General features: G+C 42.8%; 1 protein-coding gene across 6 annotated transcripts in view; it reads left to right on the plus strand.

Annotated features, from left to right (window-relative positions):
• Nucleotides 1-25,657, plus strand: part of fam20b (FAM20B glycosaminoglycan xylosylkinase) — a 187,412-nt gene that overhangs the window by 47,119 nt on the left and 114,636 nt on the right. The window contains exon 4 of one of the 6 annotated variants that reach the window (XM_041208264.1): nt 9,843-9,967. The exons of 4 other annotated variants lie outside the window; for them this stretch is intronic. The gene's annotated coding sequence lies outside the window, so the exon portion shown is untranslated. Of the gene's footprint in view, nt 1-9,842; nt 9,968-10,616; nt 10,638-25,657 lie in introns of those variants that run through there. One more of the 6 variants, XM_041208267.1, reaches the window with a different exon arrangement.

The following is a 25,657-nucleotide window of genomic DNA, read 5'->3' on the forward strand; positions in this document are numbered from 1 at the left end:
TGAATTGGGGTTGACGTTGGTATAGGCTCCTTATTATGGAGCAAACATTTGGTTGGAAATGTTGCCTTAGGATCCAATAAGGTGCTGATGTTACGAAAAGCCTGAGACAGTGGCCGGAGATTGGGATAGAGAAATGGAGTTTGTGATAGGGCCAACTAGAATGACTTTGTATTCCCAATGTTAAGCTGGAGGAAGTGTACATGCATCCAAGACTGCATGTTGGACTTGAGGAGGTTTATGTTTCAAGTAGGTGGTGGAGAGGTAGAGTTGGGTCGAAAGATGTGTATATGTGTCAGTTGATCGTGTGTGCAGCTCAGGTTGCCAAGGCACAGCTTGTGGATGAGGAAGAGGAGGGAGCAGGAATGGGCACCAAGCTGAGTGGAGTTGATGGTGTGGAAATAGGAAGCAATTGTGAAGATGGCAGTCCCATAGAGTTATACATTGGAGAAGGGTGTTGCGGTCAATTGCAGTCAGAGACTGCAGAGCTCCCTGTCACTTAGACATGGCTCATCTAATGCAAACTTCTTTTCTATCTTTCCATTCCCAGAGTTTACCTTTAATTTCCAAAGCTTCATGTTGAATTGATCGCCTTTTGTTGCCTTATCATTTAGCAGTCAAAAAGAATATTTTTATGCAGTGAGATATGATCTGGAATGCACTGCCTGAAAGGGTGGTGGAAGCAGGTTCAATAATAACTTTCAAAAGGGCTTTGGATAAATACTTGAATGGAAATAATTGCAGAACAATGGGGAAAGAGCAGGGAAGTAGAACGTGTTGGATGGTGCTTCAAAAAACTAGCAGAGGCATGAAAGGCCAAATGGCCTCCTTGTGTGCTGTAAGATTCTATTCGGTTGAGGAGCAATAATGCACCAAAGTCACAATCACAGAGGCTATCATTTGTTGCTTCTGTTATAGCCATTTCAGAGTTGTGGGAAGGGCAGTACATGAATTGGAGGGATTCAAACAGGGAGTTGCAGGAAAGAAGGGTACACTTCTGGGAGGCAACATGTTTATGTTTCTTGATGAGTGAAGAGAAATTGGAGATTGGGCCATCACTGATGAAGACAGAAGGGCTGAAAGTAGGTTTTTAAGGAGGAGGGTGGCAGTAATTCTGCAGATTTTAAAATCTGCTCCCATATCTTTGAGTAAAACGTCCTCCTTCAATGCAAAACAGGCCTGTCTATGCACATAAACAGAATTATTTCACCCCTTCCTCGGATTCACCTAGTTCTGTCGAAGGGTCATAAGGACTCGAAATGTCAACTCTTTTCTTCTCCGCCGATGCTGCCAGACCTGCTGAGTTTTTCCAGGTAATTCTGTTTTTGTTTTGGATTTCCAGCATCTGCAGTTTTTTGTTTTTATCTCTGTCTCTGAACATATTTGTTGCAACTCAGCACGCTTTCAGCTTCATCTCCTTTGTCCACACAGTCAGCTCTGATCAAGAAATCTATTCATGGTCCCTGCTCTTTCATGAACTAATTTGAGGTGATATTATGAAACAAGGGATTAGATTGCTCATGTACATTGCCAAATGCAACCTGTCGGCATGCTCCATTTATCCACTTTACTGCCCATTGCCTATATGAGATTGAAACACAATGAATCAAATGACAGCAGCTTGATGTCATTCATTTTGGCTGCCTCTGCACACATGTATCTTTTAAGCTTGATTTGACAAACCCTTGGCTGTTAGTTTAAGCTGGATTGGGAGTACTTCTTGGGAGTAAACTTTGGTGTTCTGCTCAGCTTTTGGCTTTTTATAGCTTTATCGGAAGCATTTTGACAGTCATTATTTCAACTTACAACTTCCCTAGCATCACTAAAACTCCACTCAATGCCTATCATCACTTTGAGGCTCAGCTGCTCTAATGTATTCCTTGCTACTTTCCCTGTTTCAATCATTCACAATTTATAGTTTATTCAAACGACTGCACCCTACATCCTTACCACAAAATCAGCTACTGTAATTCTCTATGATCCTTTTTCAGTACATATACCCTGAAAAATTGACTTTAAGCTGCTCATCTTTCCTTCACTTTTGTGCCATCGTCCCTCCCCCTGCTTTTAGTCCTGATGAACATCCTTGACTCTTCTGACATGAGATTGCACCCTGTTCCCTGCTTCCACCATTGGCCGTTGATGGTCATTTATTCATAGTTATATTCCAACAATTTGCATTTGGGAATTCCTTTCCTTTTTCAGAAACCTCATATAATCCTTTCTTGTCAAATGCTACTTTTTACTTGCCCTCCTGATCATTTTTCTCCCCCACCCACTTAATGTAAAACAGTTTGAAATGTAATGTTGAATACTATAGCAAGGCCAACAAGCAACAGCTTGGATAACAGAAAGAAGGACAATAGAGAGACTTGAATTTATGTAGCACTTTTCACAATGCCCTAATAAAGTAAGTTTTTCAAGTGTATTTGCCATTGTAATGTAGGAAGCACAGAGCCAATTTGTGGACAGTGTGAAGGAATCTATAATGTTGGATTTTATTTGTGTGTGTTTTGGGGCTCAAGCACAAAGTGCACCAGGGACACAAGCCGTGCATGCTCCATTTCTGCGTCCCCTTTGACGGCTGTTCGGAAACCTGACCATGAGACCTGGGGGGTGGTGTGAAAGTTGCTCAGGTGACCAGGAAATTGGACATGGGGGGAAAAAATGAATCCACATAAACAGTTAGTTGTGAGCAAAAGAAGAAGGTCAGCTCCATGCTGAAGTGCTGCTGTTAGCTCTTTTTCCTGGGTCCCAGGAAAAGGCTGGACACAGTTTATAACTCCACACTGCTGGGAAGCTGGGGCTCAGAGAAGCCTGGGAGCAGTGTCAACTCAGTGCAGCTGAAGAAGTGTCAGCTTAGTGAAGCTGAAGATGTGTCAGCTAAGTGAAGCTGAAGAAGAGTCTGCGTTGTGAAGCAGGAAGCCGGGGTTTGGGAGCATGCCCATGGTGACTAGTTGTCAGCCTCGTGAAGCTGGGACTTGGGGCAAAGAAAAGCCTGTGGGCAGTCGTATTCTGCTTAGTTAGCTAGAGATTTTGGATTGTGCCAGTGATTCGAAGCTGGAGTACAGCCTTGTAAATCCCGTGGGACACAGTCTCGGGAGAAGAGATTGAGCAACTGGGAGGTGAGCAGTCATGGGACAGTTTAAACTGAGTCCTGTTGCCTGACACACTCTTCACAGGTAGGATAAGCAAGAGGGTTTCCAGGCTGAGTTGGAATTGAATTCCACTCTGAGCTTTGAAATGACAAAGAATCTTTGCATCATGCCTAAATTCACTGAGGATGGAGTTGGGAGATATTTACTTTGTTGGAAATTGTTGGAAGCTGAAAGTTAAATCGATCAGTATTAGGATGCCATGGGAGCCTTTGGAAAAGACTGTACCAATAAAGGAAACAGGTGGTAAAACTGCAGAAATTGCAAAGTGTTCCCTCAGACCCTGCTTGCATGGTAGATATGGCTCAGATAACCAAGGGGATTCTTCTCTGGATACTGATGAAGTGAGTCAGGTTGCTGGAGGTTATGGAGGTTTTGTCTCTAAGGGAGAAGTATTCCCTTATTCTTCCAACTAAACAAATTAATATTTTAAGAAACACTGGAGCAGTTCACTCATTGATAGTGGCTGTTCTAAATTGTGTCCCAAGTGATTTCATGAAAGAAAAAGTATTAACAGGGGTATTCATGGGATTTATGAACCTGTTCCCTTGTATAAAGTTAACTTACAGAGTTCCTTAGTAAACGGATTTGTTACTGAACCCATGCAATTTAAAATGTCACTCCAGAAGTTGCAGTTGAGGTGGATTTCAGTAACTTTTCCTTATGCAGAGTTGAATATAGCTCTGTTCATGGTTGCTGAAGGTATTTTACACTAATTGAGGATAGCTGCTAAGAATGACAGATGACTACCCCACTCAGGTATGGGGCAATATTTCACTTGCTTCTGGTCTGTAACAGCACCGGGGGATGAGATGGAGAAGGCTGAGAGACCAGGTTGTACATGGAAGGAGGGTGAGTAAAAGGAGGGGAATGCAAAGAGAAGGCATTCTGGACTTTGTGTAACAGGATGGAATGTCACACAGTGGACTATGGGCTCCACTTTCACTTCGAACAACTTCCCCACCCCAGTGTAGAACCACTTGTCACCACCCTCACATCCTCCCTATCTCAATGTTCTCTTGCTCAACATTCAGCAATAAGCCACTAACAAGAATCTTCACAAAACAGCTTTATCAAAGAACATACCCAATTATAAAAACAATAATGAACTATTGACCTTTGTGCATTTCTTAATGTCTATCTTGCTGGTTACCTTGCATGTCCTAGTGCTCCTAAGCAGTGCTACTCTATGACTACAGCATGTCAGGTGAAAGACTGCAGATTTTCACAGGGGAGACTAGATGTGCTTGCAGAATGCTCTCAAGGAGTTTTGAGACTTGAGGGCCTGGCTTCAGACTGCACCACCTTTGAATGGGTGTAGTAGTTGGGGCTGGTTGGCTGAGCGGCAAATGCAAAGGCACTGGCAGAGTGGCCGTGTTGGGAGGATGAATGCTGTCATCCTGAGAGAGGACAGCAGGTTTGTGCTCCACTGTGCCATTTCCGCTCTCCCAGGGTGTTGGCTTAGCAATCCAAGAAGTCTGCTGAAACATAGATTGCTGGACTTCTGTGAGAGTCTGCATGGTCCATTAGGCACTGACATTTGCACCGATGGTGCCAGCAGTCTGAACTTGCATAGCAGCAATCATGAACTCCATTTAAGCTTCTACTGCAGCACTGAGACATCTCCTGTGCTGCAATGGAAGCTGAGACAATGGCCATCAGATGCTCCGTCATGGGTCGGTCCAGCAGTGCTGTCATGAAGTTGACCATCATTTCCATGCAAGAGAGAATGGTCTCCAGGCTCTGCATGATGCCCTGAGTCACCTTGGAGCCAGATTCCTCCATGCTCCTGGACAGGAGGCTTTCTAATAGGCCTGCCAATAATCCAAGCATCTCAATTTGTCATCAGTGTCCTCCTGTATTACGCCCTATCAAAGTCATCATCTCAGTCCCCTGAAGCAGAACTCATCTGCAGCCTAGCCCTTTGGGAAGTTGGCACAAAAGCAACCCTTTCCTGCTAGCCTGACTGTAGCCCACTCGTGCCTGGTGGCTAACCATATGCGAATCCCGACTCTACTAATCTCTAAGCTCCTTGCGTTGAACTGGTGGCTGCTAGTGTAAGATCAAGTGATGGTGCTTCCACATCACTTTTGTGAGGTAACTGTTCCTCTTACCTCTGCTGGGTCTGTGCAGGCAACAGTTTTTTTGAATCTGAAAACATGCAAGCAGAGAGGGAATATTAGGGTGAGCATGTTGGATGAGTAGAAAAGTAGAAGTTTGATGATATCACCATATCCCGCGGTTCTGGGGGAGTTGGGACCAGTACAAACTGGACGGGTTACCCCTGAGCAGGACTGGGACTGAGGGCCTAGGGGGAATATTTGCTGAGTGGTTGGGGAGGGTTTAAACTAAAATGGCAGGGGAATGGGAACCTATGCAAGGAGTCAGCGGAGGAGGAATCTAGGGCAAGAACAGAGGACAGAGAGGAGAATAAGAAACGTGATAGGCAGAGAAATCAAGGGCAAGAATCAAACAGGGCCTCAGTGAAAAATAGTAGGACTGGGACAAGTAATGTTAAAAAGACAAGCCTTAAGGCTTTGTGCCTTAACGTGAGGAGCATTCGCAATAAAGTGGATGAATTAACCATGCAAATAGATGTAAACAGATATGATATAGTCGGGATTAAGGAGACATGGCTGCAGGGTGACCAAGGATGGGAACTGAACATCCAGGGGTATTCAGTATTTAGGATGGACAGAAAAAGGAAAAGGCAGTGGAGTCGCATTGCTGATTAAAGATGAAATTAACGCAATAGTGAGGAAAGATATTAGCTCCGATGATGTGGAATCTGTATGGGTAGAGCTGAGAAACACTAAGGGACAAAAAACATTAGTGGGGGTTGTATATAGACCCCCAAACTGTAGTGGTGATATTGGGAATGGCATTAAACAGGAAATTAGAGACGTAATTATGGGTGATTTTAATCTGCATATAGATTGGGCAAATCAAATTAGTAACAATACCGTAGAGGAAGAATTCCTGGAGCGTGTTTGAGATGGTTTTCTGGACCAGTACGTTGAGGAACCAACTAGAGAAAAGGCCATCCTAGACTGGGCATTGTGTAATGAGAAAGGAATAATTAGCAATCTAGTTGTGCAAGGCCCCTTGGGGATGAGCGACCATAATATGATAGAATTCTTCATCAAGCTGGAGAGTGACATTGTTGATTCTGAGACTTGGGTCCTGAATCTTAATAAAGGAAACTACGATAGTATGAGGCTTGAGTTGGCTATGATGGATTGGGAAACGTTACTTAAAAGGCTGACGGTGGATAGGCAATGGCAAACATTCAAAGAGTGCATGGGTGAACTGCAACAATTGTATATTCCTGTTTGGTGCAAAAATAAAACAGGAAAGGTCAAGAAGGAGAAAATAGAGTACGAGACTAAGCTTGTGGGGCACATAAAAACCGACTGTAAAAGTTTCTATAAGTATGTGAAGAGAAAAAGATTGGTGAAGACAAATGTAGGTCCCTCAGAATCAGAAACAGGGGAATTTATAATGGGGAACAAAGAAATGGCTGACCAACTAAATACATACTTTGGTTCTGTCTTCACAAAGGAGGACCCAAATAACATATCAGAAATGTTGGGGAACACAGGGCTTAGTGAGAGGGAGGAACTGAAAGAAATCATTATTAGTAGGGAAATGGTGTTGGGGAAATTGATGGGATTGAAGGCTGATAAATCCCCAGGGCTTGATAACCTACATCCCAGAGTGCTTAAGGAAGTTGCCCTACAAATAGTGGATGCATTGGTGGCTGCCTTCTGAGATTCTGTAGACTCTGGAACAGTTCCTACAGATCGGGGGTAGCTAATATAACCCCACTATTTAAAAAGGGAGGTAGAGAGAAAACAGGGAATTATAGACCAGTCAGCCTGACATCGGTAGTGAGGAAAATTCTAGAGCCCATTATAAAAAATTTAATAGCTGAGCACGTGGAAAACAGTGGCAGAATCGGACAGAGTCAGCATGGATTTATGAAAGGGAAATCATGCTTGACAAATCTACTGGAATTCTTTGAGGGTGTAACTAATAGAGTTGAAGAGGGGGAGCCAGTGGATGTGGTTTATTTGGACTTTCAGAAGGCTTTTGACAAAGTCCCACATAAGAGATTAGTGTGTAAAATTAAAGTGCGTGGGATTGGGGGTAGTGTATTGAGATGGATAGAAAAGTGATTGGCAGACAGGAAACAAAGAGTAAGAATAAATGGGTATTTTTCTGAATGGCAGGCAGTGACTAGTTGGTTATCACAGGGATTGGTGCTGGGACCCCAGCTATTCACAGTATCTATATGTATATATATATTAATGATTTAGATGAGGGAATTAAATGTAATATCTCCAAATAAGCAGATAACACAAAGCTGGGTAGGAGGATGATCTGTGAGGAGGATGCAGAGATGCTTCAGGTGTGATTTGGACAAGCTGAGTGAGTGGGCAAATGCATGGCAGATGCAGTATAATGTGGATAAATGTGAGGTTATCCACTTTGGTAGAAAAAACAGGAAGGCAGATTATTATCTGAATGGCTATAAATTGAGAGAGGGGAATGTGCAATGAGACCTGGGTGTCCTCGTACATCATTCGCTGAAGGTAAGCATGCAGGTGCAGCAGGCGGTAAAGAAGGCAAATGGTATTTTGGCCTTCATAGCCAGAGGAGGATTCGAGTACAGGAGCAGGGATGTCTTGCTGCAATTATACAGAGCCTTGGTGAGATCACACTTGGAATATTGTATGCATATTTTACTCTCCTTATCTGAGGAAGGATGTTCTTGCTATAGAGGGAGTGCAGCGAAGGTTTACCAGACTGATTCTTGGGATGGCGGGACTGACATATGAAGAGAGATTGGGTTGGGTAGGATTATATTTGCTGGAGTTCAGAAGAATGAGGGGGGATCTCATAGAAACCTATAAAATTCTAACAGGATTAGACAGGGTAGATGCAGGAAGGATGTTCCCGATGGTGGGGGAGTCCAGAACCAGGGGTCACAGTCTGAGGATACGTGGTAGACCATTTGGACTGAGATGAGGAGAAATTTCTTCACCCAGAGAGTGGTGAGCCTGTGGAATTCGCTACACAAAGTAGTTGAGGCCAAAATATTGTATATTTTCAAGAAGGAGTTAGATATAGCTTTTGCGGCGAAAGGGATCAAAGGATATGGGGAGAAAGCGGGAGCAGGCTATTAAGTTGGATGATCAGCCATGATCCTAATGAATGGCAGAGCAGGCTCAAAGGGCCAAATGGCCTACATCTGCTCCTATTTTCTATGGTTCTTTGTTTCTATCATCTTCAGCTTCCATTTGATGCCACATCTGTGGTTGAAGAAGGAATTGAAAAGGGTCACCACTTACCATCATCTTGGAACAGCCTCTGATGCTCAGATGTGACAGGTTGCATCGTCTCTGGCCGCATCTTGCATAGCAGTTTCTTCAGCGAGCTCAGTGGATGGTTTCATGGCACCCCCTTACCTCCACCTCTCTGTTCTTGTAGGCAACTTTTTCATGCAAGGAAGAGGGCAGTGTGTCAGTGATTGTGTTGTCGTAGCTGAATAGCTGGAGGTGTGTGGAGGGAGCGTGATCTGGGTGTGATGCTGGCAACATTGGTAGATGTGTGTGGGTGAGGTGCAGTGTGTGAATGTTAGGTGAGAGTCCCGAGTGCCAGGAGGTGCTGCTGTCTGAGTGAGCCGTTGTTGACCTGGCAGGCTTGAGATGTACTGTGAGAATGACCTCCAGGAAGCCTGCTCATCTTAAAGGCGCTTGTGAGGTCATTGGATTTTTTTCAGCATTCCTGCCATATTCCTGGCACCAGACTATGGCCATTCACTACTTCTAGCTGTGCCTTGAGAATTTCCTTCTACCTTGGTGAAACATTGCTTCCCTCCTGGACTCCACTGTATTGACTTGAGCCTCCAGAATGGAGTCGTTGAACCAGGGAGCCTTCTTCCTTCATGTCGTTTGGGCCAATCTTAAAATGCTCAGAAATTATTTTGAGAGGCATGATTTCAGTTGTACAGTCTCCCTTTAATAGGCAGTGAGCCTTTAAGAAGAGCAGGCTGCCTGGAGCAAGTGATAAGCAAGTAATGCTGCCAGGTGTTCTGTCTGTGCGCAGAGCACGGTGGCAGCTTTGAGCTCAGAGGAGCAGCATGGAGTAGTGAGGAAACCTTTTGGCTTAGTGGCACAATAAGGGAAATGAGATCAATATACCAAAATTGCATTGTACCAACCTCCATGTGAAAGGACACAAGCAGGCCTAGAACACTGACTGAAAGATGGGACATATGAATTTCTAGTTCCGTGTGTTGGCCTTGGAAGTGCAGCGCACATTTATCTGGTCTCAAAGGTTAAATTGTGATAGATTACACAAACTAGGTTTATATTTCCCAGAATTTAGAAGTTTAAGGAGTGATTTGATCGAAGTTTTCTTGATGTGAAGAGGAAATGATAGCTTCTCTCTGTCTACTCTATTTCCGCTGGTTGGAGAGTCTAGGCCTAGGGATATAGCCTAAAAAATATCCAGAAGTGGTTAGGAAACACTTATATCCACAAAGGGTGGTAGAAGTTTGGAACACTTGTGCTGTCGGCAAACTGAGGTTAGAAAAGAATGATTGGATTAATGGAGAGCAAAGAGACAAAGAAAAAGTAATAAAAAATGTCAAGATTAAAATTTTGAACTTTGAAAACCCAACAGCGATTCACTACTTGCAAGAATGAAACTCTGCTAATTGTTCCTTTTCCAAGCCCTTGTTCCATGTCCAAATTCAGAAATTAGAAGAACATAATGGAGGGGTGAGGACGAGATTCTTCATGTGCAAGGTATGTGGCGGACCACTGTAAATGGATCACAAAATGCTTGAAAATCTCAACTCATGCAGCATCTTCCACGTTCCCCTATCTTGCTGGCCAATCTGTGTGTTGGTACTAGTGTGCATCATTAACACGCTGTTATTTTTCCACAAAAATTTGACCAATTATTAGTCATTCCAGAGCAGTTGCTGGTAAATTGTTGTGTGCTACTGAAGTTCTTCTTTGTTCTGAGCTGCATATGTGTAGAATTGTCAGAATTTGGTTGTTCTAGCCCTGTATGGGTAAAAATGGGTTAAACTTTTTTTAAGAAACAAGATGTGAAGAAATTTTCTTTATAAGCTCTGCACTGTCAGTTTCCAATCTCTAACTGAACAGTTGACCAGTGACCTGTTTCCTGACCTCGGCAAAGCTCCAATTCAATCTCAGTATCAGCTTGGCTGAGTTAATTGCAGTCTTGGCTTCTGAGTAAAAATTTTTTGGGTTCAATTCCTGCTCCAGAACTTGACTGCTTGAATGAGGCTGACACTCCACTGCAGTACTGGACGAGAATCCTGTGTTACCAAGAGGTCTCATACTTTGGATTGACGTGTTCAGCTGGGGCTGATTTCCTACTTCAGTGCGATTTATTACAGTATTCATGAACCACCACTCTCATACCATTGGATTGTCCAGAGAAAATGTGAGTGAACTATCAAGTTTCCTACTTCATTGCTCCCTCTTCGAATGATCCTGACCAGTGTCTGACATATGGAAAAATTCCATTGCCCTGCTTAAGAATCTGCCAACTAATTGCTGAGAAATTCATGCAGGTGGAATTTCTCTTTGTTCAATATAGGTTAAAGGCATTTGCCTTAGTATCGTAGGGTTTATGCTTTAACTCTCTTTATTCTTTAGGTTAATAAGAATTAAGAGCAACAAATATTTTAGACTTTTACAACAATTGGTTTCATTAACCATTAAAATACATTAAGTTTTACAGATAGAAATTCACGTAACCTTAATCTGTTTTGGGAGACTGAGAGGTTAACAATCCATTGATATCTTGTGTGGTATTCTACTAAACTGTCTCTGGTTGGTCTTGTGGACTGTCTTTTCCTTAACTCTAAAAAGACTGCTCATACCATTCTTGTTGACAGAAACTAACTTGCCATACCTTCAGTACAGGGAGCCTGATGCTTAGTTTGTGTTCATGCGCCAACAGGAAGTTAGAAAAATTAGGAGAATTGATTGAATGTTTACTGGAGATACATAAAGCTAGGGAATGATGTAGTAAGGCAGAGTTGTTTAGGAAAACATTTCTTTAGTATATGGTGTGTTCCATTAGGAAATGTTATAGCTCACACACTGATAAGAAGGCATCTGGATTTAGAACTTAGGGAGTTAGCTATTGTTGCTGGCAGTGCTGCTACTTTCTCATTTTTTCAGTACAGGGATGTGGCTGCTGAGGGGGCTCTTCCACCTGAAGTGCTGAGGTGGGTTGGGGTTGGTGAATGTGTCAAAGGCCAGAATTATAAGAGTTTCACACTGGGAATATAAATGCAAGTTGCAGAGGTCGACTCAGGTAATGCCAGGAAGGGACCTGTAAACATGGATTGGAAATCTGAATTCAATTGACTGGGGAATGGGGAGCCAATGAAGGATCAAGGTTGTGTAACAAGAAACTTGGAATTCAAGCAGCAACAACAAGTTGCATTTAAATAGCACTCTTAACACAAAATGTCCCAAGCTGCTTTACAGGAGCGTTATGGAACAAAATTTGACAACCAGCCACATAAAGGGATATTAGGCTAGATGACCAAAAGAATAGTTAAAGAGGTATGTTTTAAGGACCATCTTAAAGGTGGAAGAAGAGGCAGAGAAGTCAGGGGCCTAGGCGGCTAAAGGCACAGCCTCCTGTGGTGCACTGATTAAAATTGGAAATGCTCAATAGGCCAAAACTCATGGGGTGCTGGACCCTAGGGACTGAAGGCAATTACAGAGATAGAGAGGAGAAAGGCCATGGAGTGGTTTGAAAACAAGGATGAGAATTTTAAAATTGGGGCATTGCTTGACCAGAAACCAGTGCAGATCAGAAAGTGCAGGGGGAGTGCATGAGTGGGGCTTGGTGCAAATTAAGACCCAGTAGCAAAGTTTTGAATGAACTCAAGTTTGCAGAGAATAAAATATGGGAAACCAACCAGAAATGCATTGAAGTAATCAAGTCTAAGATAACAAAGGCATGGATGAGGGCTTCAGCAGCAGATGAGCTGAGGCAAGATCAAAATCCAGCGAAGTTGCCTTAATAGATGGCCTTAATGATCATGCAGATGTAGGATGGTAGGAAGCTCATTCCAAGGTCATAAAATACCTAGGTTGCAAACAGCTTCATGCAATTGCCAGAGAAAGGGATGATATCAGTGTTGAAAGAATGGAGTTTGTGACTGGGACCAAGGATGTTGGCTTCTGTTTTCCCACTGTTTAATTGGAAGAAATATCCCCAGTCTGACCCCGGATGTGTGAAAATTTAGATACAGAGTCAAGAGGGAAAGGGAGAGGTAGAGTTGGGCATTGTCAGTGCACATCTTGAAACTTATGTCATGATTTCAGATGATGTCCCCAAGGGACAGTTGGCAGATGGAATAGGGTTGGGGCCAAGGATAGATCCTTGCGTCTGCTAGAGGTGTGGAGTGAGAAAATAAGCCATTTTTAGTGGTTCTTTGACAGCAGGATAGATACAAAAGAAACTAGGCAAGTCCAATCCCACCTAGCAGAGAGGCATTGGAGAAGAATTTAGCCATCAGCCATGTCAAATGCTGCAGACATTACAAGGGGGGATAACTTACCTTTGTCACAGTCAGCTAGGTTGCCTGTTGTGATTTTGCTAAGAGCCTTGTTGGTACTATTAAGGGAAAACCTGATTGGAGGAATTCACATGAGTTTTGTGGGAGATGGGCAGGACCTGGGAGGCCACAATACTTTCAAGGACATTGGAGAGGAAAGTGAGGTTCAAGATGGGGTCGTGGATGCATGGATGGAGAACCTTTAAGTAGTTGAGCCTGAAGACATTGAATCTGTTACAGAACTTCATCAGCAGTGGTGAGCAAAAGGATGAAGGTAAACAACGTTACTAATATAGAAGTTAGCAGTCTTCATAATGGATAGGATGTGGACCAATGTTTAGCTTAGGGTCATGCGGGACTCCTGAGAATACAAGTTCAACCAAATGAAAAGCTGGGAATGGACAATGATATCCAAGGTTAGGATAGTAGGTATTGATGGGTGCCTAATAGGAGTCAGTTTCGACAGTGTTAAACTGGATGCGTGTCTGATTCGTTGATAAATTCATTTTGGTTTAGTTATGTAACATAGCAATAGTTGTGGAGCTGGGATATTGGAGGTGATGTAAAGATGAATGTCATCATCATACACATGATAATCTCAGTTAATATTGTTCATGTTGCTGAGATTATTTGTAAATAAAGCTTAGGAGTGGACCAAGGCTGGAACCTTAGGATGCACCAGAAGTAACCAGACAGGTGATGCAGCAGAAGTGGGACCTGTTGTTCAAGGACTCCAGAGGTTTGCTCGAACGTGTTTCGTTTCGCAGTATGTAGATAATACAGCAGACTGCTGCAGAATGAAGCCATCTTGACTGCTACCAGGATACCGGACATAGATCTGCAGGATCTGCTGTATATGATCAAACACTAAGTAGATGGTTGCGGTACAACTGAGTTGAAATGTAGTGCCTGCCAATTGGCTTGCTTGCAGTCAATGACACCCTGCTCTGCATGCACCTGTAATCCTCGCAAAGCTGTGGGCTTGCTCTGCCTACTCCTTCCTGGCAAGAGAGAGTGAAATATATTCAGCTGTCTGCATTAAGAGCCTCAGTGGGCCTCTCTAATGCAATGATGGATGGCGAACTTGGAGATGCTGCATATTGTCACCAGCTTTAGCCTCAAATGAACCAGACCCATAAAAATTCATGGCTGCAGCTACTGGCAATGTTGTGCCTGCTCCCCTTGGAGACTGCGGCAGTTTTCAGATTTCATTGAGGAACTTGTTTATGAAGTGGAGACATCTGTCACACTGTTCCTCACTGATGCTCAGTTACCAGAATTACTCCCGGAGCACTCAGGGTGGATGTGGTGTTTGCTCCCCCTCCTCCTGAGATGTTCTTCCCCTCCCTCTTCCAGCAGCTTGTCCTTTTTTCCCTCTGCTTATTCTCCCATTATGCTGCAATCCAAGGGCAATGCAAATTGCTGCACCTATATACTTTTTTTATTCATTCATGGGATGTGGGTTTTGCTGGCTGGGCCAGCATTTATTGCTCATCTCTAATTGCAGTTGAGAAGGTGGTGGCTGCCTTCTCGAACCACTACAGCCCATGTGGTGTAGGTACCCCCATAGTGCTGTTAGTAATGGAGTTCCAGGATTTTGACCCAGCAACAGTGAAGGAGCGGCGATATATTTCCAAGTCAGGATGGTGAGTGACTTGCAGGGGAACTCCCAGGTGGTGGTGTTCCCATCTATCTGCTATCCTTGTCCTTTTATATGGTAGTGATCATGGGCTTGGAAGGTGCTGTTGAAGGTGCTTTGGCGAATTCCTGCAGTGCATCTTGTGGATGGAACACACTGCTGCTACTGTGCGTTGGTGGCGGAGGGAATGAATGTTTGTGGATGTGGCCAATCAAGTGAGCTGCTTTGTCCTGGACAGTGCTAAGCTTCTTGAGTGTTGTGGGAGGTGCACTAATCCAGACAAGTGGGGAATATTCCATCACACTCCTGACTTGCGCCTTATAGATGGTGAACAGCCTTTAGGGAGTCAGGAGGTGAGTTACTTGTCACGCTATTCCAAATCTCTGACCTGCTCTTGTAGCCACAGTATTTATATGGCTAGTCCAATTCAGTTTCTGGTCAATGGTAACCTTCAGGATTCAGTGACGGTAATGCCATTAAACACCAAGGGGTGATAGTTGGGTTCCCTCTCGTTGGAGATGGTCATTGGCTGACACTTGTGTGGCGTGAATGTTACTTGCCACTTCTCAGTCCTTGTCCAGTTCTTGCTGCATTTGGACGTGGACTGCTTAGGTATCTGAGGAGTCATGAATGGCACTGAACATTGTGCAATCATCAGCGAACATCCCCATTTCTGGGGGAAGGTCATTGATGAAGCAGCTGAAGATGGTTGGGCCGAGGACACCACCGTGGGGAACTCCCACAGTGATGTTCTGGAGCTGAGGTTGCTGACCTCCAACAACCACAACCATCTTCCTTTGTGCTAGGTATGAATCCAACCAGTGGAGAGTTTTCCCCTGATTCCCATTGACTCCAGTTTTGCTAGGGCTTCTTGATGCCACACTCGGTCAAATGTGATCTTGATGTCCAGGGCAGTCATTCTCCCATCACCCTGTGAGTTCAGCTCTTTTCTCCATGTTTGAACCAAGACCGAAATGATGTCAGGAGCTGATTGGCCCTGGCAGAACCTAAACTGGGCATCATTGAGCAGATTATTGCTAAGCAAGTGCCACTTGATAGCACTGTTAATGATCCATTCCATTACTTTATTGACGATCGAAAGTAGAGTGATGGAGCGGTTAGTTGGCTTGGATTTGTCCTGCTTTTTGTGTACAGGACTGACCGGGGCAATTTTTCACATAGCCGGGTAGATATCAGTGTTTTAGCTGTACTGGAGCAGTTTGGCTAGGGGCGCAGCAAGTTCTGGAGCTCAAGTATTCAGTACTATTACCAGAATATTGTCAGGGCCCATAGCCTTTGTGCTATCCAGTGCCTTCAGCCGTTTCTTGATATCACGTGGAGTGAATAGAATTGGCTAAAAACTGACATTTGTGATGCTGGGGACTTTCGGAGGAGGCCAAGATGTATCATCCACTGGGCACCTCTGGCTGAAGATTGTAGCAAATGCTTCAGCCCTATCTTTTCCACTGATGTGCTGGGCTCCCCCATAATTGAGGATGGGGATATTTGTGGAAGCTTCTCCTCCAGTGAATTATTTAATTGTCCACCACCATTCACAACTGGATGTGCAGGACTGCAGAGCTTAGATCTGATCCCTTGGTTGTGGGATCGCTTAGCTCTGTCTATCACTTGCTGCTTATGTTGTTTGGCACGCAAGTAGCCCGTGTTATCACTTCCCCAAATTGACACATCATTTTTAGGTATGCCTGGTGCTGCTCCTAGCATTTTCTCCTGCACTCTTCATTGAATCAGGGTTGATCCCATGGCTGGATGGTAATGGTAGAGTGCGGAATATGCTGGGCCATGAGGTTACAGATTGTGTTTGATTACAATTCTGCTGCTGCTGATGGCCCACAGAGCCTCACCGATGCCCAGCTTTGAGTAGCTAGATCTGTTTGAGATCTCTCCTATTTAGCACGGTGGTAGTGCCACACAACACAATGGAGGGTATTCTCACTATGAAGGCTGGACTATGTCTCCACAACGACTGTGCAGTGGCCACTCCTACTGATACTGTCATGGACAGATGCATCTGCTGCAGGCTGGTTGGTGAGGATGAGGTCAAATATGTTTTTCCCTCTTGTAGGTTCCCTCACCATCTGCTGCAGACACATTTAGCAGCTATGTCCTTTAGGGCTCGGCCAATTCAGTCAGTAGTGGTGCTACTGAGCCACTCTTGGGGATGGACATTGAAGCCCCCCACCCAAAGTACATTCTGTGCCCTCCCTACCCTCAGTGCTTCCTCCAAGTGGAGTTCAACATGGAGGAGCACTGATTCATTAGCTGAGGGGAGGGGGCGGGGGTGTATGGTTCCCTTGCCCATGTTTGACTTGATGCCATGAGACTCATGGGGTCCGGAGTCAATGTTAAGGACTCCCAGGGCAACTCCCTCCTGACTGTATACCACTGTGCTTCTACCTCTACTGGGCCTGCCCTGCAGGGGGGATAAGACATACCCAGGGATGGTGATGGTGGTGTCTGATTCCTTGAGGATGACTATATCAAGCTGTTGCTTGACTAATTCGTGAGACAGCTCTCGCTATTTTGGCACTAGTCCCCAGATGTTAGTAAGGAGGACTTTTCAGGGTCGACAGGGCTGAGTTTGCTGTTGCCGTTTCCAGTGCCTAGGTTGATGCCAGGTGGTCCATCTGGTTTCAGTCCTTTTTTGTGACCTGAAGCAACAAGCAGCACCAGTGAAGCAGCAGCAATTCCAGGGCTTATTAGAAACATGGAATCCACACTACAACTCCTAGAACCATTTCTGAGTGCTGAAGGCTTGCATCAGGTCCTGAACTAGGATAACTGGAGAAAGAGGTTCATGAGATACAGAACTGCTTCTGGCTTCCATAAGAAAGCTGAAAAAGACCAGGTCATTACACTGCTTTATGCAGTTGTATCTATTGCTGATGATGTGATAGCATTGTAAGGAGTTGATGAGATTTCAGTTTCTTACAAAGAAGTCCTGCAAGCATTTGATTCGTATTTCGGCATCCACAGAAACTTAATTATAGAAAGGGCAAAAGTTAACAAGAGAAAGAAAAGAACAGGCAAAAGCATGGATTCGTTCATCAACGATCTATATGGGCTGGCAGGGAACTATGATTATGGAATCTTAAAGGGTGAATTAATTTGAAATGTCTTAGGTGTGATGGGAACAAACTGCACAAAGAAGAATAGAATTACCTGGAAAAACTCAGCAGGTCTGGCAGCATCGGCGGAGAAGAAAAGAGTTGACGTTTCGAGTCCTCATGACCTTTCAACAGAACAGAAACGTCAATTCTTTTCTCCTCTGCCGATGCTGCCAGACCTGCTGAGTTTTTCCAGGTAATTCTGTTTTTGTTTTGGATTTCCAGCATCTGCAGTTTTTTGTTTTTATCAAGCAAGAAGAATGTCCAGCAGAGGGAGCATTGTGCCAGAACTGTGGAAAAATAGGCCACTTCAAAACTGCCTGTCACTTGAAAATGCTTACAGCCTGTAAAAAGGAGAAAATATTAAAGCAAAGCAACATACAAGCAGCAGAAGAACCACAGAAAAGGCAAGTAACCTGCCAAGGGGAGGTAAATGATACTGAAAACAAATACTGGAACATTAAACTTGAAGTGGATGGATACCTCAAAATTTAAATTAGACATAGGAGCAGGAGTTTCTGTTTTACCAGACAAAATAAAATGGCTCAAGCTGGTTACATTATAATCCTCATATATCAAATTACAGAGTCTTGGTGGGACTACATTGAAAGTCAAAGGCCAAATCATGGCAAAGTTGAAGTATAAAGATAGAAAGACCTTCGAACCTCTCTGTCATTCAAAATAAATAATGCTGTTTACTAAACAGAAAGGCATGCTCAAAATTGAAGCTTATCTATAAAGTGGATGAAGTTGCTGATGGGTATTATACGAACATATGAATTAGGAGCAGGAGTAGATGACGGCCCCTCGAGGCTGCTCTGCCAATAAGATCATGGCGGATCTGAATGTAACCTCAACCCCACATTCTTGCCTATCCCTGATAACCTTTCACCCCCTTGTTAATCGGGAATTTATCTCACTCTGCCTTAAAAATATTCAAAGACCCTGCTTCCACCGCTTTTTGAGGAAGAGAGTTTCAAAGGTTCTCAACCCTCTGAGAGAAAAAAAATTATCTTCATCTCTGTATTGCAACAGTAGGTTCAGAAATTAGTTTCCAAAATTATTTACATGCCTAGTGAAAGTAAGGACTGAATAGCATATCACCTTAGGAGCTGATGCTAAAACAATTTGCCTCTTTACACCAAGGAAAGTTCCTCACCCACTCTTGGACAAAGTCAAGGGTGAAATTCAGAAGATGTAATAGCAAGAGGTTATCTCACGGATGACCATGTCAACAAAATGGTGAACATAGGAATGGTCACGGGCCCAATGCCAAATGGCTTGAGAAGAACCTGCATGGATTTAACTCAAATCACTGGAACATGAGATCCTCCCAATGGTCTCAGTGGATGAGGGTCTTGCCAAACTAGCCAAATGGGATGCAACAGTGGATTTTGGCATTTGCTCCAAGACAAATAATCTAGATTGCTGACCCCATTCATAATGCCATTCGGTCATTATTGTTTCAATAGATTACCATTTGGAATGGCGTCCGCGCCTGAAATTTTCCAGAGAACATATCTCAAACCCGAGAAGTCATGGAAGGAGTAATATGCCATTTGGATGGCATACTTGTACATGGCTCCACAAGCGAAGAGCATGACAGCAGGGCTAAAAGTAGTCCTAAGAGTCTGATAGGATGCAGGACTGGCATTGAATGAAAAATGTGAGTTTGCCAAACCTATGATCAAGTTCCTAGCCACTTGTACAAGCCACTGGAATCACAATTGATCCAGAAAAAACAAAAGTAATCAGAGAATTTCCACAGCCCAGGAACACAACTGAGATTCAAAGATTCGTCTGGATGCTCAACTAAGTAAGCAAGTTCTTACCAAATTTAGCGGAGATCAGTGTGCCCTTGAGGCAGCTGTTGAGACAGGGTCAACAGATGTGCTGAAACATGGACCAGCAAAATGCTTTTGAAAAGATTAAACAACTTTTAATCTCCTCTGAAAGTTTGGCACATTACGACCTAGAAGTACTGACCACAGTAGCAGCAGATGCATCGTCAATAGGTGTGGGGGCAGTCTTATTTCAAGTGCAGAGAGGTGGCAAACATAGACCAGTTTACTATGCCTCGAGGTCATTATCAGAAATGGAACAACGATCCACAATCGAAAAAGAAGCATTGGTAGCATAGTGGGCATGCAAAAAATTCTTAGATTGCCTTATGGGATTGTGGTTCAAAATTGAAACAAACCAATATCCCACTAATCACCCTGCTGAACATTAAAGAAATGGTGAAGATGCCACCCAGAATCCAGTGGTTCAGATTAAGATCAATGAGGTATGACTCCATAATAGAGTATGTTCAAGGAAAGTATCAAACAACAGTAGACGTGCTGTTACGGATACCATTAGAAGGAACCAAACAAGAGGATTTACACTTTATTGAGAAGGTGGAAGCATATACATCCCTAATTACTCAACAGTTACCAGCTGTTGCAAAAAACTTGCAGAAAATAAAACAATCACAGCTGCAAGATGGTGAATATCTCCAGAGAAGAGAAAGTTGTCTGGAAGGATGGCCAGGCTATACCCCTAATAATCCAGAACTACGCCAATACTTTGAACAGTGTCAGCACCTCATGGTCATTGATGATTTATTAGTCTTCAGTGAAAGAATTATCAATCTGAGAGCACTTCAGCTTCACATCCTTCAAAGACTCTACTGAGGTCACTTCGGGATAGAAAAATGTGTGAGAGCCCAGCAATCAGTTTGGTGGCCAGGTATTACTCGTTCTATAGGAGAAATAATTTCTGATTGCGTTACATGCGCAGTAAACAGCCAAGAACAAATTGAACCATTATCACCCTCTACTTTCCCATCAAGGTCGTGGGAGCACTTGGGAATTGACTTGTTTGATTTTAAGGGGAAAGCCTTCCTTATTGTCATTGATTACTGCTCAAGGTGGATTGAAGTAAACAAACTGAATAATATCATGGCAGAAGCAGATTTCCAATCACTGAAGAGTATTTATGCAACACATCGTTTAACACAATGCCCGGACTACAATGGGACACAACTTGATAATGAGTCATTCCAAAATTTTGCACAGGAATACGGATTTGTTCACGTAACCAGTTCACCTCATTATCCTCAAGCAAATGGAGAAACTGAGAAAGGTATACGAACCATTAAAGATTTCCTGAAGAAGAATGAAGACCTTAATCTATCTCTTCTGAGCTACTGAACCTCACCACTTCAAAATGGTTTCTTACCAGCTAAGTTATTGATGGGAAGGAGATTGAGAATACAACTTTCATCTCTGACACAAAACTCAAACCCAATATCACCATGAACAACCACAAGAGGGTAACACAGCCTGAGGAAGAATAGAGAAGCAACCAGACTCAAAACTCTATTCACAGGCATGGAACATGTGAGTTACCAGTGCTGAAACCTGGGGACAGAGTATGGGTACGAGACCAACAGAGAGAAGGCACAATCATTGAAAGAACTCCACAACCAAGATCATACAGGATTGAGACAGACCATGGTACCTTAAGGAGAAACCGCAGTGCCTTAATATCCTTGGAAAGAAAGCCAATAGAAACTTTGGCTGACTACTCAGACCCTGAAGGGAAAGAAGAAGTAAGACAAAGCTCTACAGCCGCCGGGAGACGAATACTTGTACTGACAGAAGGAAGAATACGGAATATCCTTGACCTCAAAGAGATGAGAACAAGATCATGGAGGTTGGTCAAGGCACTTCAGAAACTTACCCTGTGAAGTCTGAGACTTTGAAAGGAGATGTAGGAGGATGTAAATATGATAAGGATAAAGACTTGGGGGGTTGGGGGTGGGGAGATGTAGAGTTAGGAGTTAACATCAGAAGCACATGATGCTGATGTAATGATGATGTAACATCACATGATTGACTAACAGCAATCCGGAGGGAGAAGTTCCAATCTCGTGCAGAGGTCCCAATATGTAAATAGTAGCTGTAAGTGAAGAGTAATGGTTCTAACAAACTCCAGTCTTGAGCAGCTTACTTTGGGAGAATAGGCAAGCCCCAAAGAGCCCCACCTACACCCCGAATATATGATGAAATCGTTTGCACATTCATAATCTGTTTTATATAATGAATGTTGAAAATAAAACTTAATTCTTCAATATAAGTTTTGAACAATAATGTTTCTTTGAGAATAATGTTCTCAAAGCAAGTTTTTTGACACTGTCAGCTTGGACACTGGATATAAAAGTGACTGGCTGCTTAATCTTTTATTAAGAATTAATTATTTTTGGTTTTGTAATGCTCAGTTTGTTTTCTGATATTTTGTTTTTCTGTGCCATGTAGAAAGATGTTTAATTTTGCTGTTCAGCAGTATTGTATGAGGATGATATGAGAGGGAGGTCAGGGTCTGAGGAAGTAGTGTTAGAGAATAGGAAGATACTATTGTGATTTGTGAGCTTGCTGTTTGCAAACTGGCTTGCAGTCAATGAAGCAGATACTGTTCGTTCTGTGAAATACTGTTTCCATGCTGTAAGAAATCACTGACTGATTTCCTCAGGTGGAAGGGGTTGCTATGTGGAAAAAAACAATACCCTCTTTGCAGGAGAACACACTGAGTTGCAAGGAATGAGGACAATGTGGTTGTAGGAACAGTCTGCCATAATGCTGATTCTGCCTTCTGGAAACTATTGACTGTGCCTGAATTGAAAAGAGTAATTTGAAACAAATAGACAAAGCAGAAGAATTGAGAAGGTAGGCCTGTGAAATTACAGCACTGTTCTGAATGTAATGCAGGTATTCAGTTCATGGGATGTGGGCGTTGCTGGATAGGCCAGCATTTATTGCCCTTATTCGGAGGGCATTTAAGAGTCAACCATGCTATGGGTCTGGAGTCACATGTAGGCCAGACCAGGATAAGGACAGCAGATTTCCTTCCCTAAAGGACATTAGAGAACCAGATGGGTTTTTATGACAGTTGGCAATGGTTTCATGATCGTCAACAGATTTTTATTGAATTCAAATGTCACTGTCTCCATGTGGTGGGATTTGAACCCGGGCCCCCAGAGCATTACCCTGGGTCTCTGAAATGCTAGTCAGTGACAATACCACTATGTCACTGCCTCCCCTTATATTACCTGAAAAGCTACTGGTGTAGAACTGCAATTAATATGAAATGTTTCCTGTTTATTGAGAGGAAGGGAGAAGTTGTTTGATGTATGTGCTCAATTTTTACTACATAAACTCGACCCTTGCCAGATAGAGCAAAGGTCATAAGCTAGGTCTGAAAGTAACTGGAAATTGAAGTGCTTGTTGATATTTGGAGGTTACATTTGAAGATCTGTATATGGTCATAAATTTCGTTCCTCTGATCAAATGAAAAGAATGTCGTGTAAGCTGTTTGAGTTAATTGGCGTTCCTTAAAGATTGCCCTCAATTTTTGTGAATGAAAAAGATATTGCAGACCATTGCTCGCTGCCCTTAATTTTGCTGGTTTTCATTAATTAGGTTGTTTTTATTTGCATCATGTGCATCATTTACTTGCAATCAAGCTGCAGCGAGTCAGCTTGATTTTCTTGAAATTATGATGACTAATAGCATAACTGTTATGGTTTACTTGAATTTTTGAAGCTGATTTTGGTTTATTTTTCACGTTTCCATATCTTCGTCTTACTCTTGCATGTGTTCTGCTGGAGATTAGAATTGCACTTATATGAATATTGCTGGTTCATAGCTGATTAAAATTGAGAACAACATTTATTTTGTAAAGGTAATGAAAAGATAAATCTTTTAAGACTGTACATGGCTAAGAGTTGAAGCATTGAAATATCAAGATTTGTTGAGCTGGTTTCACAATAGGAAAATTAACCTTGTAATGGTTAAAAAAAAGCGATAAAAACAAAAAACTGCAGATGCTGGAAATCCAAAACAAAAACAGAATTACCTGGAAAAACTCAGCAGGTCTGGCAGCATCGGCGGAGAAGAAAAGAGTTGACGTTTCGAGTCCTCATGATCCTTCAACAGAACTGAGTGAATCTTAGGAAAGGGGTGAAATATAAGCTGGTTTAAGGTGGGGGTGGGGGGGGTGGCGGTTGGTGTAGGGACAAGCAAGCTGTGATAGGAGCAGATAATCAAAAGATGTCACAGACAAAAGAACACAGAGACGTTGAAGATGGTGATATTATCTAAACGAATGTGCTAATTAAGAATGGATGGTAGGGCACTCAAGGTACAGCTGTAGTGGGGGTGGGGTGGAAAGGCTAGCAGGGCATAGAAGATTTAAAAATAATGGAAATAGGTGGGAAAAGAAAAATCTATATAAATTATTGGAAAAAACAAAAGGAAGGGGGAAGAAACAGAAAGGGGGTGGGGATGGAGGAGGGAGTTCAAGATCTAAAGTTGTTGAAATCAATATTCAGTCCGGAAGGCTGTAAAGTGCCTAGTCGGAAGATGAGGTGCTGTTCCTCCAGTTTGCGTCGGGCTTCACTGGAACAATGCAGCAAGCCAAGGATAGATATGTGGGCAAGAGAGCAGGGTGGAGTGTTAAAATGGCAAGCGACAGGGGGGTTTGGGTTATTCTTGCGGACAGACCGCAGGTGTTCTGCAAAGTGGTCGCCCAGTTTACGTTTGGTCTCTCCAATGTAGAGGAGACCGCATTCTACTGTATTCGTTGCTCCCAATGCAGTTAATTATGGAAGACATTAATGCAATAGTGAGAGATGACCTTAGCTTGAAAGAACAAGGTGTAGAATCAGTTTGGGTAAAGCTAAGAAATGGGAAAGGTAAGAGGTCATTTGTGGGAGTAGCTTATAGGTCCCTTAAAGGATGTCATACTGTTGGACAGAGTATAGAGGAAGGAATAAATGGAGTGTGTATGACTTTAATCTTCATGTAGCTTGGGTGAATCAGATTGTCAAAGGTAGTCTGGGAAATGAGCTCATAGAGTGTATTCAGTACGATTTGTTAGAGCCATGCATTCTCGAGCCAACCATGGAGAAGGTTGTTCTAGATTTGGTAACGTGCAATGAGACAGGATTCATCACTAACCTCATCGTAAAGGAGCTTCTAGGCGACAGCTATCATAATATGGTACTATTTCATGTTCACTTTGAAGGTGGGAAGTGTGGGTTAAAGACTAATGTTTTCAATTTATATAAAGGTAATTATAAGGATATGAAGGCAGAGTTGGCTCAGTGAACTCGAAAACTAAATGAAAAGGTGGAACAGTGGAGGTACGGTGGCAGAATTTTAAGAAGATTTTTAATAACTATCAGCAAAGATTTATCCCAATGAGAAAGAAAAGCTCTTAAGGAAGCATCATTGTGGTTAAATAAAGAATCAGATTGAAAGAAACATTGTACAATTCTGCAAAGGCTAGTGGTAGGTCAGAAGATTTTAAGAACCAGTAAAAAAAAATGCAAAAAAAAGTAAAGAGGGAGAAATTAGAGGATGAGAGTATGGTAACTGGAAATATAAAAACAGAAACTAAGAGTTCCTACAAGTGTTTAAAAAGGTAAAGAGTAACTAGGGTGAGGTTGGTCCTCCAGTGAGAGAGTCTGTGGAACGAATACTGGAAAACAAGGAAATGGCAGAAGGGCTGAATGGGCATTTTGAGTCTGTCTTCACTGTAGAAGACTTAGAAAACTTACCAAAGATATTTAAAAACAAAGAGGTAAAAGGAAGGGAGGAACTTAAAACAATCACCATAATCAAAAAAAGATACTGAAAAACCTATTAAACCTAAAGGCTAACAAGTCCCATGGACCTGATGACCTGCATCTATTATGATTCCAGCTGAGGTTACCCTGGACAAGCCTGATCCCAGAGTGGAACCCAGCTTGATACATCCTAATTTTTCATTTGTTTGTTTAGATACATTGAGAGTGACCACTGTACAGAGTCAATGGAGTCAGCTAATGAGCTTTTAACAAAAGAATAATACATTTATTTAGCAAGAAAAGATGAACTATATTACAATACTTCATCCACAACTATTCTTTACAGATATGTACAGATTTTGTAAGAATAACACAAGTTACAAAAACTGTCTTATACTCTAATGTCCACAGTAAGTACATGGTAAGTAAGGTGACCTGTGGTCAGACACACCACACTCTGAAACCAAGAGACAGATGCCATCTCAACCAGATACTACGGAT

This window comes from Carcharodon carcharias, chromosome 16 (assembly GCF_017639515.1).
Source record: "Carcharodon carcharias isolate sCarCar2 chromosome 16, sCarCar2.pri, whole genome shotgun sequence".
Classification (NCBI taxonomy): domain Eukaryota; kingdom Metazoa; phylum Chordata; class Chondrichthyes; order Lamniformes; family Lamnidae; genus Carcharodon; species Carcharodon carcharias.